Below are 21,715 nucleotides of genomic sequence, written 5' to 3' on the forward strand. Positions count from 1 at the left end.
AAAAATCTTACATGTAATGACTGATTTCACAATTATTAAGCTAACGTACTCCTTTCTAATTTGGAGGAATATTTAATTTCTCATTTAGCAATCGCTAACCCACCATGATTTTTCCTGAAGATGTCCCCACTTGTAAGATAAGAAATGGAAGGAGGCCTTGAAATAGGGCTTGGGACACTTAGGAGCAGAGGCTTCCATTGTGTTTGAGTTATCTGGATATGCAGGGAGGGATGGATGGAGAGATGGGCCTATACTAAGAAGAGATGGAAAGACAGACCAGAACACCCCGTCCTCCCAGGACACATCTCTGGCACATGTAGGCCTTTGCTGGGGACAGGGTCGTGCACATGTGTATGGACTGGCGAGCTGTGCGAGGGGGAACTTGGGTTGTGGAGCCTGGCACTGTTCTTCCTCTGCAGCTCAGAGTGCATCACCCTCTGCGCGCATGTGGCAAGTGATGGGGCAGCAGTGGCTCTACCACGTTTTAAAGAAAGCTTTTTCAAGCTACCATCTTTTCTCACTTGTTTTACTGGTAAACTTGTCCACATTCACTGTTTTTGTTTCCTCACCACTTATCAATCACTCTTCGGGTACCTTGCACTTCATAGGACATTGTTTTTCCCAAAGTCACCAATGACCTCATCACCAAACCCAACTACTTATAAGTACTTCCTTAACTTCATGTCTCAACAATATTTTAGTATTGTGACTAAGAGCTGTGTGGGGGGATGAGAGAGTGTAAAAGGTTAGGTGTGAGGGGTGGGGAGTCGAGGGGTAGGGGATCTGGGGAGGAATCCCTAACCCCTGCATTATGCAAGGGTCAATTGTGTTTAAAAATATAGTCCAAGAAAACGGTATGGAGATTCCTCAAAAAATTAAAAATAGAACTATCTTATGACCCAGCAATTCCATTTTTGGATATTTACCCAAATAAATCCAAAACACTAATTTGAAAAGATATATACATTCCTATGTTCACTGCAGTACTATTTACAATAGCCAAAATATGGAAGCAAACTAAGTGTCCATCAAGGGATGATCAGATAAAGAAAATGTGTTATACATATGCAGTGGAATATTACTCAGCCATAAACAAGAATTAAATCTTACCATTTGCGACAACATGGGTAGATCTAAAGAGTATTAGGCTAAGTGAAATAAGTCAGACAGAGAAAGATAAATACCATATGATTTCACTTATATGTGGATCCAAAAAACAAAATAAACGAACAAACAAAACAGAAACAGACTCATAGATATTGAGAACAAACTGATGGTTGCCAGATGGGAGGGAGATTGGGAGGCTGGGTGAAAAAAAAAAAAAGGTGAAAGAATTAAGAAGTACACTTTGGCAGTTACAAAATAGTCATAAGGATATAAAGTACAGCCTAGGGAATATAGTTAATAACACTGTAATAACTACGTATGATACTAGACTTATCAGAGGGATCACTTTGTAAGTTATATAAATTTATAACCACTATGCTATACACCTGAAACTAATATAATATTGAATGTCAACTGTTAATTGAAAAAAATTTTTTTTAAGTTTTTTAAACATATAATCCAAAAAAATACCCCAGAGGGAAAAAAAATTCTGCAGTCTACATACTGAAAGGCCCACCATGTGCCCAAGACTGTCAACTGCAAGCCATAACCTAGAAAAGTTTTAGACTTTAAGAGATAAAGAAAAAATAACATGAGCCTCTTGGTAAAATAACCAAGTCATTTGCAAAAGACAAAAAAATTGAGTTTCCATCAGACTTCTGAACAGCAACACACAAAGCAAAAAAAAAAAGCAATATTTTTTTGAAATTCAAAGAAAGTATGAACCAAAGATTTTTTTTAAAAATCCAGTTAAACTTGGAGAATCAAAGTTATTAAACAAAAATAAAATTTAAGCTTGTAGGTACTTAAGGAATACTATACTCAAAAGTTCTTGAAAAACTCTATTAGGAGACGACCAAGAGATAACTTGGAAAAAATGTTGTCTAAATTTTTAATACATTATATACATATATAAATATACATATATTACATACATATTTGTAGATCTAAGACAAAAATAAAGGTAGTGGTAACGGTGGGAGTTTGAGAATGTTCTATGTTCTGATAAAGTTGAAACGGCACAACAAAAAAACGGGAGAAGGGACGGAGAAAGGAGAAAGCAGAATAAGCTCATGGATTGTCACATAGGTAATAGGTGAGATACAAAAGATGTCACTGAAAGATGAAAATTAAATAGTATAACCCTAAGTAAGGAAAAGGGAAAATTTGAAGATATAAAAGGTATTAATATATAGGATAATATTAGAACAAAAATACAAACCCTTTCTAAACACCAAAAAATAATTTTTTAAAGCAAAAGCCAAACACTTGGAGAAAAAAAAAAAATAAAACAAAAATAAATAACAAAATATACACAGTGTCAAGTGGACAAAACATAAGTAAGAGTGACCTTAAAACACTAAAAAATAACATTAATATAGATCTTATGGAGACTTATTAGTCTTCACCCCCTAATCATTGAAAATATACCTTCCTAGGCACATGTGGAAAATCTGATATGCTAGTTTACAAATAAAGCACAATAAATTCTGCAAAGTAAAAAGAATATGAACAGCATTCTCTGATCAAACTGTAGTAAAACTAGAAATAAATTATAACATTGAAAAAGAACAAAGCAGACACCCTAATCCAGAAATGAAAAATCTCTATAAATAACTCCTGTAATACAAATCAAAATTAGGATTTCTAAATAAAATAGATAATGAAAACAATAGCTCCATAGTGCTAGGTGAAGATAATAATGATAGTTAATAACAGCAATGATAAGTTTATCTATTTATTTACTACCTATTGACTACTTAGTACTTGATATGTGAGCCAGAAGTTTTTTCATATATTTAATTTAGTTCCATACATATATATACATAAACAGCGATCACACAGAAACATGTATTAGTGATCATGTATTAGTTGGCTTGGCATGCCATAACGAAGTACCACAGACAATCGAAATTTATTTCTTTACTATTATGGAGGCAGGAAGTCTGAGGGTAAGATGTCAGCAGGGTTGACTTCTTCTGAGGTCCCTCTCCTTGCTTATAGGTGATCGTCTCCTTCCACTGTGTTTACATGGTCTTCCCTCTGTGTGTGACTGTGTCCTACTTTCCTCTTATAAGTATACCAGTTACATCAGATTAGGATCCACCCATATACACTCATTTGACTTTAGTGACCACTTGAAGGCCCCATCTCCAAATACAGTCACATTCTTAGGTATTGGGGGTTAGGGCTTCAATATGTGAATTTTGGGGGGAAACACAATTTAGCCCATAACAGATTATAAGCACTTTTCGGTTTCTTTCTTTCCTTGTTTTCTTTATCTTTTCTTCTTAATTCCCTACTGTTTTTCATTACCACATCCTCACATAGCTCTCTTCTCCCCCATGGTAATCTATGCATGCATATTTCCATTTCCATGTTATTTTTCCAGCTCATATTGACTATAAACACACATACACATTAATTTATACACATGCAAGTATACATATAGAAGGGCTTTTAAAATGTACCAAAATGACATGTATTATTCATCCGTTTCTGCATTTTATTTTTCTTCCTTAACCTTACCTCATGAAAACATCTCCATGAAAAACTCCCATTCATTCCGAGGGCTGTGCAATATTCCAGGGCGTAAATGTTTCAAATCATTTATATGTTCCCCTGATAGTTTTCTGGGCACTAGAAATAATGCTGGACAAACACCTGAGTGCACACGTCCTTGTGCACTGGTGCTTTTATTTCTATGGGATAGATTCCAGAAGTGGGGTTTCCGGTTTAAAGACTGCACTTAGTTTTAATTTCAATAGATGCTGCGCACTGATTTCCAAAATGGCTATAACACCACATTCCCCATGAGGCAGGAATATTATCTTCCTTTTAAAGCTCAAGAAGTTAATGTGCAGAGGTCAATACTGTGCTCGAGCTCATCAATGGCAGAGCTGAGAACCAAACTACACCTGTCTGGCTTCTAAACCAGTGCTTCTTACACTCTAATACGAAGCCTCCCAAAGTGACTGGCACCTGTCCTCAGCAACCAGGTAGGTGTATTTCAAGGCACAAAGCTGTTTCTCTCCCTGATCCTCCTGTCCAATCAGCTGGAAATGCCCTCATTGTGGCCTGCTGGGGCACAGCTGTACTATTTACAACATATAACAGCCTCTCATAAAAGCATAATGGTGTACATTTTGTAAGAATAATGATACTCCAGGAGCAGAAGTGGCTACTAGAGATTGATGTCACTAAATTTTATCTGAGAAGTCACAGGAAATTGCTAGTACAATGAGAAACATGGAGACTCTTCTACCTGAAGACACATGTTACCCAAGAAAATGCTTTATGAAGGTAGAGGGGGAAAGAGAGGCAGGTGCTACAATCAGTTTTGTTATCACACCTGTACCCTTTTAATTATTATTTTTATAAAGAAATGTGCCATTCACTAAGTCCTGCTTATTTACTAGATTTTTGAGAGAGAGGGAGAGAGATAGGAAAGAAAAGAGGGAGAGAGAGTGAAAGCAGCATTAATTTAAGAACAAACAAGCTGAAGCATCTTTCTGTAGCTGTTGTCAGCTGATTCATTTTGGGGATCCAATTAAACCACTAGACACGGACACTGGAAAAGATTAGCTATAATAATTCAAACATCTTCGTTGTAACAGATAAACCTGATAGAAAACAAACGAGTTTCTGTTTTGACCATAGAGGGAAAAATCAGCATGGTATCTGAATCCTTTCATGGTGTACAGGAAAGACGGTCCACCTATTTGTGAGTTCCGGCAGGAGAAACGTGAATAACAACATTCACTTTCTCCTCAGAAAAAAATAGACTAGAGAGTAATCAGGATGACATGGGAATGGTCAATTAGGGCCGAACCATAAAATTTGACAGGTCTAATTTATACTTGACCATGAGCACATGAACAATGGAATAGGAATTTCTGGGTGTGGCAGACAGGAAACTAGTAGAAAAAAATAAAAGCAGAAAATGTCAGAGTGATCCAGTTCTTGCATGACAGGGCAATATTGTATAATCTCTCTAACTGTCAACTTTCTTTTAAACAGTTTTTTAAATAACTGAGCTTTTGTTTTTTTCCTTTAATAACTGTTAAGTCACCGGAATAAATGCTTTTATTTGATTTTAAAAATACCCATGAATTGGAGGTTAGGAAAAATAAAATATAGAATCTATCCTTGGATTTTGAGCCTATGGGTAGTCTTTTTCAATTAGTTCCATATTTGCTTCATTTTATGCCACTATTTGTGTAGTTTTCTACATGGCTAATGATATCAATGATAAATACTCATGTAGCATCTTCAACTTTTTGTAAGAGCAGGCTTTTCACAGCTTCCCAATGGGACAGACAAAGTAGGTGTAATTACCCCCAATTTGCAAGTGTACAGATCCATTAAGTCACCTACGCAGGGTCAATTAGCCAGGAATAGACTGAAGAAGGACTTAAGCCTCCGGATGCCTAGTCCAGTCACACTTTACAAATGGCAATTTAGAGTCAAAATCAGTTTATCACCTTCTGTGTGAAAAACGCAAGTACTGGGATGACTACACAACCACGAGTAGTGCTACTGGAGAAGGATCACGAAGCCACCAGTGCCACGATGAAATGGTCATGTCTGCCCTGGGTGAGGAGAGGGGCATGTTACCATACATGCTGTGTACTTCCCAACCCTGCAAGCCCCAGTGTCTTGATTTTCCATTTTGACCATAATCTTCACTTGCATCCAGTTCCATCAACCTAAACTTGTGGTCACTTCCTAGACCATAGTTTTCAGGGGTGAACCATATCTAGCAAATCCTTTTTTTATTTTAGTCTCTGTCTACAACCTCCTCTTTTCCCATCTTCCTTAGTTTTTGCTCCCCCACCCTTGCTCTTTCACTTCAGAAACACCCCCAATTCCTAGACCACTTTCTTGCCAGTCTGCGTGACTCCACGAACCACTAATTCAATTAGTCTTATAAGACACTAAACCTTTTACTACTCTGTCTTTTTAGTGAGCTCTATTTGAACATTTCCTGCTGTGAATCAATCCAACTAGTTTTTTTTTTCAAGACAGAGCCCTGCTGAAATATAAATGTCTCCATATATAAATCTTAGTGCCACTAAAAATATTTGATGTTCAATTTCAACTAGTGCATCTGTATTGCTTTTCAAGCCATTTGCTCCTCATTCATCAGCAGACTGTCATGCTGCACATCATTATGTGTGTATGTTGCCCCTGGGGTCGTACAATGTGGCAGTGCTATTGGTCAGCATCCCTTCTCATTCCCATCACGGGGTATTTCAAACCTTCAGAACTAGCCTCGAGTTACCTACCAAATATCCAATTCCTGCACCCATTAAAAAAAGATAAACCTTACAGTTCATTAATAATTTGAAATCCTGACATAAGGTAGGCCTCGCTCTCTCAACACTTAACCTAAAGAATTGTCTACATCCAGTTCCATCCTTTTCTCCTCTCTCACCTCCAGTCATGGGCCATCTATTCCACACCTGTTCCATCCTCCTGTCAAAGCTCAAGATATCACCTTTCCTCAGACACACCCTGCTACATGAATCAATTCTTTCCTAAATCTTAAACCTCTCCCTCTCTATTGGCCCCTTCCCCTTGACTTATAAATATGTACAAGTCTCTCACACTCAAAAACTAAACAGAACATACCTTTGTGTAGCAGACACTGTGAACATGCCACTCATATATCCTTAACCCCTTCCATTTCAGGGTACATCAGCATGACTTCAAACTGCTGGTATCTGCATCTTTTTGTCTGAGGGCTTTTTTTGGACACCAGAACCGATCTCCTTTTATTCAGCAAGCTGAAAAGTTTCAAGGAATTAATGAACTGCCCCCCACCTCTGGAGCAGCCTTCCACCAGTGATTAATGGTAATTGGTATATAAATATCCCAGCTCCTAACCCATCAGATAGGATGAACTCTAAGGCATATGTCTATTTTTTTAACCAAGAGTTCTCCAAAGGATTCAACTCCAGTTGAACTCGCTTAGAAATACATTCTTTTTTAATGCTTCCTTCTTTCCTATCTCACTTCATTCAGTACTTCTCTAGAAGTATTTCCTGGGATTCCCTCCCAAATAAACTACATGCACTTGAATCAACATTTCAAAGTCAGCTTCTGGGAAACCCCAAACCAAGAAGCCCACCCTCGACTCTGTCTTCATCTAGTTGTTACACACCCTTTCACTCCTTCACTGCTAACGTTCTTGGAAAATAATCATATCATGAAGAAATTGCACTTTGCTACTAGTACAGAGAACTCAAAATTAAAAAATCAAGGGTTTTGTTTTTCGGATGGAAGGACAAACTCAAAGTTGCAGATTGCTGGGCTGCTACAGCAGTAACATCAGCAGGGACACGGGGCTCCTTCTGTCCTTCTACTCGGTCACCCTTCACATGCCCTAGGTACCTCGTGGTCCCCAAATGGCTGAATCCCCTCCAGTATCACCTCCAAGTCTGTGGAACAAAGATCAGAGATGGATGGGTAAGTGGAGACAGGCCCAAGAAACCTTCCAGAGAGTGCCATCCAGCAGCTTCTTACATCTTATCTGGCCAGAATTTAGACAACATTTAACTTCAAAGGAAACAGAAACAGTTTTTAAAAAATCTAGGCTTTTGTTTCTTCTAACAATACTGCCATTCTCTTCTAAAAGTTAAAAAATGGACATTGGGTAGAAAAATGCCAACCTTACTGTAGGAGTCTATATAACCAGTTGCAATTTTTCAACTACTGTCATCTGATTTCCAGCGCTGTATTAAAAATCTCTCTCTAAACAACTCCTCTTATAAACAATTGACAATCATCGGTCCATTTCTTATTGGTGTCCCCAATTTTTCATTGACTCCCCCTATCCTATGTACCTCATTTGTAGACATTTCCTTGTGCTGAATTGAATTTAAAAGTCCATATTAAACCTCTCGGCTTTCCAAGGTAAAGTTTTACGCTAAAGCTACTTAAGAAGAAATAAAGAACAAAGATAAAATGATGAAGAGGATCATGTCACATTCTGCCCAGATCTCCCCAAATCTCTCTTTAGCATTTATTTACTTATTTATTCTATATGTGCACATGTCCATGCCTAGCCTGGGACACTGATGTGCTTTCACTTCTGATAGTTTTACATCTGAGGACTCCTCTCAACCTACTGGAGCCCACTCTGCCCGCATGAATAGAGAGCTGGGAGCACTGGAAGAACATGCCTCCCCCTCTGGGTGTGGGAGATAAAGCTGCAGCTCCCAAGCCTCAGAAAGTGACAACTGTGAGGCCACATAACCCAGAGCTCCCTGTGGGACCAGGCTGACGTTACCCGCTGCAGGACTTCACCTGAGATCACACCTCTGCCTGCCTTCCTCCCCCTCCCTGTCTTCCTTCCTCATTCCCTTACTGGTCATCGCTGAGATCATTTCCTTAACAAATCACTTGCACACTTCTGGGCAATCAATGTTAAGACAATTGGGTGATAAATATTTGTTAGACAAAAGGAACTAGATGAAACCAAACAAGTCTTTCAAGATGTATTACTATATTAAGATAGCTTTTGAGGTTTCTACATTACCTTTATAAAAATTAGAATGTTGTTTCTGCAAAGTACGATTTTGCTACAGTTCAGTTCGTGAAGTCTAAGAAACCTAACTGCAATATTTGCTTAAATGCATAGTTTTTCTAACATTTATTCATAAACTACAGACAAAACTATGTAAATAATTTTAATACAAAAACTATAGTATGTACTAATATTCTTAACTTTATCATTTTATGAGAATTATTCACTGAAGTTATAGAAATTTTATAAGCAGCTTCCGAGTAACTTCTTTGGAGATACAGGAAGATATAGACATATTATCTTTGTATAAACCTATTCTTTCTTTCCTGGAGAAGAAAACGTAAATGATACTGAATTCTCCCATGTCCATTCTTCCCCCCATGTGATTGTGGCAGTTGTCAATACATTGTCTCACAGCTCCAAAGTTACCCTTTTTGCCTGCTCCATGATAAGGGAGGTAGACCTTGCGAGTAGTTCTGACAGCCTGGATGATGTTAAGCCTTGTCAGTAGAGGGCACTGAGAGAACACCAGAGAAGGAAGGGGTTTTCTCTTCCTGGATCAGGGGTGCCCCTCTTATCCTAGTTATGTGCCTGCGACATGGGTAGCTTTTTTGGCAGTGTCCCCCATAGCCCATAGCCGGCAGCAAGAGTCACCTGCTCATGCTGGAGTTTGGCAGCACTGCTACGGGCAGCTAATGAGTTCCCCAGGCACCATCTCTTTGTCTGGCAATTTCCTGATGCCAGCTTCTTCCCAATGAGTAAACAGTATCCTACTACAATTTTAGGGAGCATCCTAGAACCTTTCTAGCAAATTCATCAGTTGTCTCAGCTGGCTTTCCAGAAAGTCAATGGTACCCACCTCTCACCACTCTCCCTGGAAGCTTTCTGGTGAGGTTCCTCGGCATTCCAGAAAGTGAGTTCTCTGCCTGCCAGTCTCAGCATCATCCTGTGGATGCTGGACACCAAAGCCAACTTCTCTGCCTCCAGTGGGCTTCGATCACACCCCTGCCAATAAAGTCTGACTCCTAGCCTTGGGAAGAATTCTCCCCTCCCAAGTTTGTTCCTTCCTGGCGCACCCTCCCTCAGCCCGAGGGTATCTGTAAGAGGAGCTTTTTTCCTCCTCTTAGCCGATTCTGTTACTCCATTATCCTGTTAATATTTTTTTATATTAAACTTTCCCTGTTCTGTCTTCTAATAGGACCCTAACTAATAGAGTAACAAAGGAATGCAAAATACCTAAATCTTAAAAATTAAAAGTTCTCTAAATGTGTGAGTTCTTTGAAGTTCTTTTTTTTTTTTTTAAGATATTTAAATGGGCTGTGCCGTTTAAAACTCTTTTTAAAAAGTTATTCTCATACTCTTTAAAAGCTTTTTAACTTGAGGCAAAAGAAACTGCCAACCCCCAAAATGACAGCTCGGATTTTTTATGTTAACCATGTGGTTATATGGCCTTATAGCTATATATGGTCAGCATAAAAATACCTGAGCTGTCACTCTTGGAGTATCTACCTAGTGCTCAGTACTTTCAAACAAACATCGCATTTAATTCTCAGGAGAGCTCTGCAAAGTTAGCATCATCATTTATGTCTTAGAGATAAGGAAACCGACTCAGAGATGTGAAATAATTTGCCTAGTGTCTCACAGCTGGTATGTGTTCCAGGTGAGACTTAAACCCGTATGTGTGGATCGATCCAGAGCCTCTTTCCTGTCTTCCGCAGCATCTCATGCAGGCGCAAGATAAAACGTTTCAGATCTTTATTAGTTACTCCATTCTTTTCCCAGCATTAGTTGGGTTCTGCTATATTTCAGGTACTATACCTCACGCTAGGTAAAAATAATAAAAAAATAAAAAAAAATAAAAAAGGAGACCCAGAGCCCTTGACCTCAAGGAATTTTTATTTTAAAAGCACTTTTCTCAACTACATAGCCTTGGACATTCAAAGCACTTTGCCCTTTTTAAAGGGCCTTACATTTCCGACCAGCCCATGCAGGGAGTGGCACTTTTCCAAAGATGCTGTGGGCGGCCCCCAGCTCACATGCTTTGAAACACTCTCTGTTTGACTTGTCACGTTTTCCATTTTCATTTCAGGTCCCTGTGCCTCAGCACTCAGCCTTCGCCTATCCCTCTGAATGCTGGTCCATCTGGGTCGTTTACCCCACATCCGATCTTCAGCTCTTCCCTGACTTAGCTTCTAGGACTAATGTCTAGATTGCTCTGAGTGTCCCCTGTTCCAGGACCCATCGCCATCACTCCTGAGCCTGCCTTCCTAGTCAAGCAGGGCCATGAGAGTTCCCTAAGAAGGCAATGTCTGCTTCACCAGACTTGGGGGCAGCTCTCTTCTACCCGGGGGTACAAGCAGGCCAACACCTTTACAGAGGCAGCGCTTCTAGTTTCCTCCTATTACCTCAAATAGGGCACATGTACGTCTTTCCCAAATGCTCTTCTTTTGCTATATGTGTCTTCTCCTCTTCCCCATAAGGCCATCCTTCTCTCCGATTACCTGGATAAATTTTACTCACCTTTCACCTTTACCTTTATTTAGCATTAACTCTTCCTAATAATCTCTCCCTGTAAAGCTCAAGGAGATGGGCCTCCACTGTGCTCCTCTGAAGCACTGGGCTATAGTGGCTGATACTTTTACCTCCCCACAGGAACTGGGAACCTCAGGAATGCAGGGGCCATATTATATTAGTGTGTATCCCAGGGCCCCGCACTGTGCTGCATAGTATGCACTTAAATATCTGGGGAGGGAGAATGGGAAGGAAGAAGAGAGAAAAGAAGGCAGGAATGGAGGGAGGGAGAAGAAGGCAATGTATTCTCTGTCTCTCTTTTGGCCTTTTGTATGGCATTACATCATTTGAATTAAATTAAGTTTATCATTTGACATTTAGGATATCTCCAAAAACACTGTTTTAGGTGGCTCCTGGCTGAGCCTCTGTTCCAGCTAGTGACCTCACTCAAAAACAAAAGGAATAACTCCACCACCGTGGTCACCACCACAATAGAAATGACATCAAACAATAGTTAACATTTAGTGAATTCCTGTTATATACCAGGCCCCATGCTAAGCATCCTCTGTGCATTATCTCATTAATCACCACAATTACCCAAAGAGAAGATACTATTCTTTTTCCACATAAGGAAACTGAAGCTCTTCTTAGAGATGTGAAGGGACTTGCCAAGGTCACAGCTCTCTGCTTGTAAATAGCAGTGCTGGGACACTAAATCAGGCCCTTAGACACCCAAGCCAAACTCCTAACCATCACATGATGCTGCATCTTTAAGGAAGTTCTGTACCCTTTCATGCCCAAAAGGCACACAAGATAGCAGCGTAGATCCTAAAGAGAGAGACCTAAAAGGTATTTAAAAATCCACAAAACCAAAAGGCATAGGCATATGATAACATTTCCTTATAGAAGCAAAGTAAAAGTCATCCCCAGGATGGAATCTGCCTGCTGATTTCGGTGAGAGTGGTAAGGGGAAACAAGAAAGGAGGAAACAGTAAATGGCAAAATATGCACAATTTCACACTAAATTGAAATAAAAAAATAATAAAGCGGCCATTGCACTCAATTGGGAATCATCAAATAGACCATCATAAAGAAAATACGGTAATAGTGAGGCTGTTGAACAGAATCGATTCCCCAAAAACCCGGAGAGATGTTTGTCTCAGATTATAATGCATGTCCCTCCACTAAACAAGCCCCTATACACTAAATGGGGAACAAACATTAGCTAGAGAAGGCATTTTCAAAGAGAGCAATTGAATTTTGAACAGCAATGAAACAAGCTTCACAAGAGTTGGTTTCAAAATTAAATGGCTGGTATGATGTTCACTTTGACTCCTGGTGCATTAAAATACAAAATGCTATTCTGCATGCATTTCCACAGCCCATTTCTCTGTAATACTGTGCTGCTTTGACAAGCATGTTATGTTAGAAGGAAATAATAACCAAATGGAGGTGAGCTGCCTGGGGACCTATCATACGAGAGTCTCTATGACTTGTTTAAAATTATCCAAAGACCAACGCAAAGAGATGTGTCTTGTATCTCTCTCTCTTAAACTTTGTCTGGAATCTCCTGGAGAGGCGATTGCTTCTCAAAATTCTGAACCCCTCTGGAAATTCTGAGGAGGACGATATTCAGTATTGAGTCTTCAGCTTCAGAATCTCTCCACCTTGGTTCTGCATATATTAAATTTCACAACAGTTTCCACTCTGAAATGATGTTTCCTCAGAATGGCTGGTCATTTGTTGGCTGACAGGTCATTTACTTTGATGCTAATGTTTGATGCAAGCAGCAGGACACCAAGTACTTACTCCCAGCATCTTGTCTGCAGACAGGTCTGCACATAAACCATTTGTGGTAGGTTGTTTACCAATATAGCCACAAGCTTTCTGCCCCTCCCTTTGCCTGTGGCTTTGCAGCTCCACCCAACAAGAGTTAAAAGTTTTTTCACCTCTTTTTGACTTTTGTATCTGCCTTTACCAATAAAACATGGTGGAAGTGACACTGGGCAGGTTCTGAACCTGGGCCTCAAGCATCTGGCATTTTTCCACTCACTTCCTTGGCCCATGACTCCACCATGTGAATAAACCCAAGCTGACCTGCTGGAGAGTGGGAGACCACATGGACTAGGGCCTAATGAGCCCAGTCGTCCCAGGTAAAGCCTCAGAGATAAGAAATTGCCCAGCCAACATCAGCAAACCTGCCCACCTAGGCTGCAGCTATTTACAGGGGCATGACAGAGTCCAGCCAAGGCCAGAACTCCCGTCTAAGCCACGACGAAATTGTTGACCCATAGAATGAATGAAATAAATGATTTCTGTTTTGAGACTCTAAGATTGGTGGGTTTTACATGCACAATAGGTAACTGATGTACCATCTCAGAATGAATTCTGTTTCTGGCAGGAAGCGTGCTAACTGTCCCTGGACCCAACACTAAGAACTGAGAGAGTCCAGGCTATGGGCCAGATGAATGATCATGGACCCAAATTCTCTGGAACTGGTGCTAGAATTGGAGCTTTTACAGAACAGAGCTCAGAATGCTCTATAAATCAGATCATGTCCAGATGCAAGATATAAGTCATAAGCATGATATCTAAACACCAGATACTGGTGACTATTCCAGAGGGCACATGGGGGCTCATGAGTGGGAAACAGGCAGAAAGTGGAAGACGAAGAAAGGCAGGCTCTTCGGTAGCTGCCTCCTGTGCTGGTCGCCTGCTCCATAAGCACAGACGCTACGCTTAGCTTCCTCACCAGCATCTGGCGCACAGGAGGAGCTCAAGAAATATTTGTAGAGTGAATACATGGCCTGACAACTCATACATGTGACTACTTGCCTCTCTGCATCTGCTATTGAGTAGACAAGAAGCATGGAGCTTTCTTTCTAGAGGGGATATGCCCAAATGATTATACAATCCACTACTTAAAAAAAAAAAAAAAAAAAGATTTATATAGCACTTTCTATAGGTTGGTACTGTTCTAACCACTTAAATAATAATCCATTTAATTCTCTTAACAGCCATTTGGGCAGGCATAAACTTTATCAATGTTTTCCCCATGAAGAGCTGAGGCATAGAACATTACGTAGTTTGCCCAAGGACACACAGCTGGTAAGTAGCAGAACCAGAAGTCTGGCTCTCAAGTCTGCGTGCTGACATCTCCTCATGCTGCCTGTCTTAAAATCATAGCAACTAACACAGAGGCCTTGAAGAGAACTTAGGTCAACCCATTTCTATAGATGAGGCCATTTGGGCCCAAGAAGCTTACATGACTTTCTCAAAATCACACAATTAATGGCAGAGTCTGGACCAGAATATACACCTCCTGACATACAGTTTGGTATTGTTTCCTCTATATCACGCTTACAAGGTAAAAAGCTATTTATTTCCTGGACATCTTTATTTCCAAAGGGGTTCAGATTTTTGAAACATCTTAAACTCTGAATGTCAAACCCAAGAAGGAGTGGCAACTAATAGGAAGAGTGGTACAGAAGATAAAGGAAAAATGAATGGAACGAGTGGTAGACTTTCCAGTCCATAGATATCCCAGTTATGTCATAATAGAACACGGGGCCTCCTTACGGAGACCTCTACCAGGGATTCCTGAAGCCTCAAGGACTTACGTTTTTGTTTAGCATGTATGTGAAGTCTCTGGTGGACTAGTACAGAACTTCTGAACTGTTAGTGTGTCTATGAATTACCTGGGGATCTTATTAAAGTGAAGATCCTAATTAAAAAGTGCTGGGTGGGGCTGGAGATTCTACAGTTGTCACAAACCCCTGGGAGATGCCAGTGCTGCTTGTCTGTGGACCACACTTTAAGTAGCAAGGATCTAGAGCCCTTCTGAGAGAAAGAAAGAGAGAGAGAGAGAGATAGAGAGAGAGAGAGAGAAAGAAAGAGAGAGAGAGGAGGGAGCGAGGAAGATCAAATGAGAAAAGAGACAGAGAAATGTTTAGAGAGCACAGTCTCTCATTCATTTATCTTCAAAATAAGTAGATTCAACAAACTGGTGATTCCAATTTCAATATCAAGTAAGATTCTAGGATAGTATGAAATGGTGAAAGTCAAATTTGAAAAAAGAAGAAAAAAAAAAAAGGAAAGCTAAGATCACCAGGTCCCACCGTGGGCAGTGTGCTCGGACTCCTTGACAGGCCTGTCAGAGATCCTGTAGAGACAAGGCCTTTGGACTCAGCACAGCATTTATCAAACTCTTTCTTGATTTTTTTAAAAGAAGGTAGAAATTTTGGCTCAGATGACAGCATGGCAAAGTGGCTTTATGACTGGTTGAATGTCCATCCACCAAAAGGTTGGCTTTAGGAGCCATGTCAGGCTGGGGACAGCCCTTCAGCAAAAGGCTGAAAGATTCCCATTCAACGTGTTGTTGTGTTTTATCGATCACAGATGAAGATATAAAAAATATGTTGGTCAAATAGAAAGGGACATAAAATCCAAAGGACTATCTTTGAATACTTTGATGACAGAATTATTACCTAAAGAGATCTCAACATTCAACAACGAAAGCCAGTGTTAGCAGGTTGAAATTTAATAATGTTTATTATCAAACATTCAACTAAGAAAGTCAAGATGAGGAAAAGGCAAAAGTGTGTGGCTAACACAAAAGTACGTGACAAAAAGACATGTCCATGGACCAAGTGCACTTAGGGGCACTTGTAAGCTACAGATGAACAGAACCCTTCCCTCTGAATTTTCTCGTCATCCTCTCCTGTTGTGTGAAGCAGTAGCTTAAAGATTTCCTCTTACTGTAAATCCCCTATGATCAATAATGTAAGAAGCTGCCAAGGCTAATTTGATCTGCTGATTTGATTTTAGGTACATTAAAACAATTACTTTTCCTGAAGAGAAGAGGGAATGAAAACAATAACTGCATTTACAGTTTAGTACATATTTACTGTGCTGAGGCATCACACCAGGTATTCTACATACGTTAGCTTATTTAATAGCCACATTGTCTTTTACAGGTGAGTGCTAATAAATCCTCATTTCCTAGAAGGGGACACTGGGGTCCAGCGTGGTTAAATGACGTGGCCAGAGTCACACAGCTGATGAACATCAAATATGGGGTACAAATGGAACCCACAGTGCTGAGTAACACCAACACTCACTCTCAAACTGTCCAAGATGGTCCAACAAAATGCTAAATGTAGAGTTTCATTCTGGTTGCCATATTTTAGGGGAGCATTAGCAAAATTTAGTCTGTGTCCATAACACAGAGTCGTTGGTCAGGCCAGGGAAAGGACAAGCATGTGATATGAGGCCCAATTAGAAGAACAGGCAATTCAGCCTGTTACAGTAGATGCTTTGGAAATGTTTGCTGAAAGACTGACTTTTGCTTAAAAAAAAGTTTCATGGTGTCTTCCGTTTTGGTAATCTATTGCTACATAAGAAACCACCCCAAAACACAGACTTGAAACAATAACAGTGATTTATTACTGTTCTCTCTCACGGTTCTGGGAGCTGACAGAGCTTAGCTGAGTGATTCACACTCAGGATCTCTCAGGCAGTTTCAGTTGTATGATGACAGGGGCTGGAATTATCTCAAAAGCTTCTTGCTCACTTGTCTGGTGCTTGAGTTGTTCAGAAACAAGGAGCTGGGGTCCCTCAGGCATCTCCCTCCCTCTCTAGGTGGTTTCTCCATGTGATCTCTTCAGTAAGGCAACCTCTAGGTAGCTGGACCTCGTGTATGGTGGCTCAGAGCTTCAAAGGCAAGTGAGAGATGAGTCCAGTGGTAGCTGTAGTGCCTTTTCTAACCTAGCCAGCAAGTCACACAGTGTGACTTCTGCTGCCTTCCTATTGTGAAGTCAGTCACAAAGTCCTGCCCAATTTCAAGGAGAGGGTACAAAGACTCCACCTCTTGAGAGAAGAGAGGGAAGATTCTGAAAGAGCTTGTGGGATCATAAATATTATTGCAGCTACCTTTGTAAAATGCAATCAGCCACATTCACCTAAGAATATTAGGGTGAGAGGCTGGAATTGTTCTTTGAGGACAGAGAAGGTTGAGCTAGGCCAGGTTATAGAAAAAAGTAAAATGGAGACAGTTTTTGGTTCAATAAAGTAAGATGTTTTAAAGGTGACAATTATTTTTCTGCTCCTGAAGTATTAAGTTGACTCCCAGAACCTTTCTAGGGATTGATACAGTAAGGTACGTGATGCCTCTGGCTCAGTATATCCAGCAGTCTGCTAAGAGTACCAATTTAGGGGTCAGTGGCTAGACCAGGAAGCCTTCATGGAGCCAGAGAGGTCAGACAACAGGGCAAAGCTAAAAATTAAAATTAAAAAAAAAAAATTTAAGGAGCATGAGGCCCAGGCTGCAAGCAGTGGGCATAGCAAGTTTACTGAATCTAGCAGAGACCTGAAATGAAAATTCAAGTTGGGGGTTGAAAATAAGAGTCTGAAACCAGAGAGGAGCAAATACATATATAAGTAAAGTAGATACGGATCTAAATGTTTGGAGGAGTGGCTGAAGGAAGGCAGAAGTGACCTGAGAAATAAGAGCACACCATAACTGGAGCATGTGTCACGTGCCAGCTGAGTATTAGTCATGCTGATGGGGGCGGGTGGGGAGGTCAGCCTGGTCTATAATAGGACGTAGACAGGAGGATTTGAATTAAGATGAACAGCAAGGTGCCTTCTCAAGCTAAAACTAATCAATTTTCATGAGACCAGGAGTCGTGGTAAATCACAGCCAGTCTCTAGGCATTTATAAATCAAAAGTGCTACCCAGGCTTCTCTGGGTGCTATATGAGTCTTGATAAAGTAAGTATTCTCTGCCCTCTGATAATTTCTAATGAACAATAGTCCCTGCATGCCATCTACAGGCTGTAATGATGCCCACGCAGGCAACCACAGTTCCATGACCTTACACATCAGCTCACTACATGGTTTTGAGACGGTTCATTTATTTCATAGTCAAAATCCATGTCTGATGAACAACCCAGAACCAAGAGCCAAAGTATGTCTCCTGCAGTCCTTGCAAAAGCCCTTGTTCAAACTGGGTTTGGTACATGGAAGAGAAATCACAATTGTATTACATTAATCTGCCCGTCCATCCATCCATCTGTCTATGCATCCATTCATTCATCCATCTAACTAGCTATCTAGCTACTTCTGGAAAGGTTAGGTACTTCTAGGTAAAATAACGCAGAGACAAAAAGTTGAGATATAACTGGTGACAAGCAAATGCAGATCTGAATCAATAAAGAAAATTTTATCTTGTACCACCAAAAGGACAAAGGCACTGGCTGGCTTTCATGGCAGGCCAATGAGTCAAGCGTGCAATCAGTCTCATGTGTGGGTAAAAAAATGGGTGGAACAGATGAAACTGTAGTGATTACCCAGAGACCCAGAATGACACAGTTTGGCCAATAAGCCAGGGGCCCCTTTTTGTACTGAAAGCAATGGGCCACATGAAAACCTCAGGCCTGGGACATCCACCATAAGCAATTAGGCTCTGGTCCCTCCGTTGTTTATGGGGTGGCACATTGTGCCAGACCTTCTCAGCTACAGAGTACAACATCAATCTAGGAGCAGATACATGAATTTAAACCCATATTTAGATACAGTTCAGTAGATGGGCAACATGATTCATGGTTTCAGCTTAAAACCTCTCAAGCAACATAGTAGCTATCCTTTACTACTTGATGTTCACTTTCCTAGAGAGAGAACAGTGGGAAAAAAATAAAGTCCCAAGTTGAAACAGTGGTCCAAAGGTTCAAAAAAAGGTGTAGATTGAGACCAAAAACTCCCATCCCTGCTTTGAATTATAGAATTTTGTAGTTGGAAATGGCCTTAGAAATCATCTAAACCAACTTCTCATCTTACAGTTGGGAAAACTGATACCACAGAGGAAAATTTACATATATCCTAGTCATTTCTTTCTATGATAGAGTATTTCTCCAATGTAAGCACTGAAGAAGAATGGGAAAAATAGAATTTGGGCTTGTGGAACATTATTTTCCAGACCCTGCCATAGAATAATTGCTGTATCACTTTGCTGCCCTTGCAGCATGACCTGGTGAGAAGAAAGAAACACTGTGGGTCAGGAATTCTGTGATCTTAACCCAGCAATGTCTTAACTAGCTCTGGAACCTTCTCTCAAGTCCCTTTCTGTTTTTCTCTCTTTATCCCGGAACCTGCCAGAGTTCAGAGCACATGGCTGATGCTTAAGAAATGTTTGATGAATGAATAAATGCACTTAAGCTCTAAACTTTCATACTTTGCATAGTAATAAGAAAAAAATAAGCCCTCTTGAAAAGGGAGGTTGTTTCATCTATCAGAATATGAATATATTAAAATTCCTGTATTTCTGTTACGATAAATGCACAGTAATTTTGCTAGAAATACTTCCCAAAAAGGCAATTAATTTAAGGGTACCCTGATGCCCCAGGAATGTTCTTTCATATCATTCATTTAGAAAGATTAATACTTCATTTTTATTCACTGGAGAGTCAAGACCCCTGGGGACATCTTTAAAAATTGATCTCCCTTTAAGCTTCGTAGATCCTTGTCTCCCCAAGTGAGGTCCCTGGATCAGCAGCATCAGTATTACCTGGAGGCCTATTAGAATTGCAGGAGTTCAAGCCCAACCCCAGGGTTTGAATCTGCATTTTAATGAGAGCTCCAGGTGATTTGTGTGCAGGCTAAAGTTCAAAGAATGCTGCCATAGATCAGTCCAGCAGGCTGAGATCAATGGTGAGATGCATCATTCCACTTTACAGTTTATAGTTAGAACCTGCCATGTGCACCACCTACTAAAATACCCAAGAATAAATACTCAGTAAAATAATCTCTAAGCTTCAGAATTTTCCTTAATTGTTACATTAAACCATATGAAATTGCTGCTATTCAATGTTTTCAAACTACAAAATTAGCCATTTGCTATATTTCAATATAATACCTATCATTTAGTGAGTGCATGTAATGTACCAGGCTATGTGTTAAGTACTTTGGCAATGCTTATTCTAATCCACAAAATACTCTATGAGGTAGATATGAAGTGCATTTTATAGTTAAGGAAGTTAAAAATTAGAAAGGTCGTATTTCCAAAATTACACAGCCAAGAATGAAAAAGTTCAGATTCATACCCAACCCTAACCCCAAGGTCCATCATGTCTCAAGATGTGAACCTCAGACCATCACATGAGAAGTTTATTACAGTGAATATTTCTGGGTACCAGCCCAGACATATCGAATCTCAACCTCTGGTGTTGGTGTCTAGGAATCTGTATTTTAGTAGTTTGCCTGAGAATTGGACATGTTTTATTCGAGAATAAATTGAATCTTACTGTTTTTATATGCTGCTTCCTTTCCAATTAGGTGTCAGAAGTCCATTGGCATAAAAATCTAACTCTCCCTAGGGCACAGTGACCATATATCCAATATCTCCAGGACGGTCCTAACTTATGAACATCGTCGTGGTACAATTATTAAGAGCTCCTCCTTTGATTTGCAAAAGTGTTCTGGTTTGGATAATAAATTACATGGTCGCCTGCATTAGGGAAGAAACTGGGCAGTATTTCTCTCAAGAAAGCATCAGAGGTTCTCTCCCCATTGGGCAACTCTCTGGAGTTTCTCAGTGAGCTGAGCAAGTCTGGCTCCACTCCAGGTATGTCCAGTGCCCTGAGCCTCACTCTCCCCCTCCCCTAAGCCTGGCCTCCCGAGCCTGAGCCTGCAGCCCCAGGACAGCGGCGGCAGGGAGGGTTCCGCACAGGGATGCTCAAGCTGGCATTCCCTGGATATTCTTGTTAGAAACTCTTGAGCAGTTTGATTTATGCTCTACTGAGAGAATTACCTCTTTTCCATCTCTCATCCTCCATGCCATTAGGGTGTCCTTTCCTGAGACTTGTTCTCTGTGACTGCATCGGTTGTGTCCCCACTAAGCCACGAGAGCTGGTGAGGTCTGACACGTCTCTGGATCCCAGTGTGTGACACAGGACCAGGCACTGAGTGACATCCCAGCAGATGCTTGCTGACTGTCTCAATGAACAAGTTAATATAGTTATCAGATTATTGTCCCGGGAGCAGGTTTTGACAAATTAAGGAGAAAGGAGAATAAGAAAATTAGTGGCAGAGAATGTAATTCTATTAAGGCCTTGAGGGAGCTCAGAGAAGAAAAAGCCTGTAGGGTATCTGCAAAGTCGGGATACAAAAAATAAATTTATCTTTAAAGAGTGTTAGCTTATCTTCAAATAATGTGCTCAATATATTCTCCTTTAACCTCTAGACACCTTTTCTGGTAAAGTGCCCCCAAATTTAAAACAATGGGTTTAATTAAAAATGTACTACAGAGCATCGAAAAATTCTGCAAACACAAAGAAAATAATCTATTCATTATACCTTTTCATTTTAACATTTTGACTCATTGCTTTAAATTTACAGGGACTTTTACCTGCAAAGATAGTTGGAAGTTGAAGAAAATATAACTTCAATACTGCTTAAAAGTAAGTTTATCTTATATGTGATAGTTATTTTATTTTTTTATTTTTGGGTGGGGGGCTTTTAAGGCTCTTTATTATAAGCTAGTACATTATTCAGTCTCAATGTGGCCTATTC

This window comes from Pteropus vampyrus, unplaced genomic scaffold (assembly GCF_000151845.1).
Source record: "Pteropus vampyrus isolate Shadow unplaced genomic scaffold, Pvam_2.0 Scaffold1, whole genome shotgun sequence".
In the NCBI taxonomy this organism is placed as follows: Eukaryota; Metazoa; Chordata; class Mammalia; order Chiroptera; family Pteropodidae; genus Pteropus; species Pteropus vampyrus.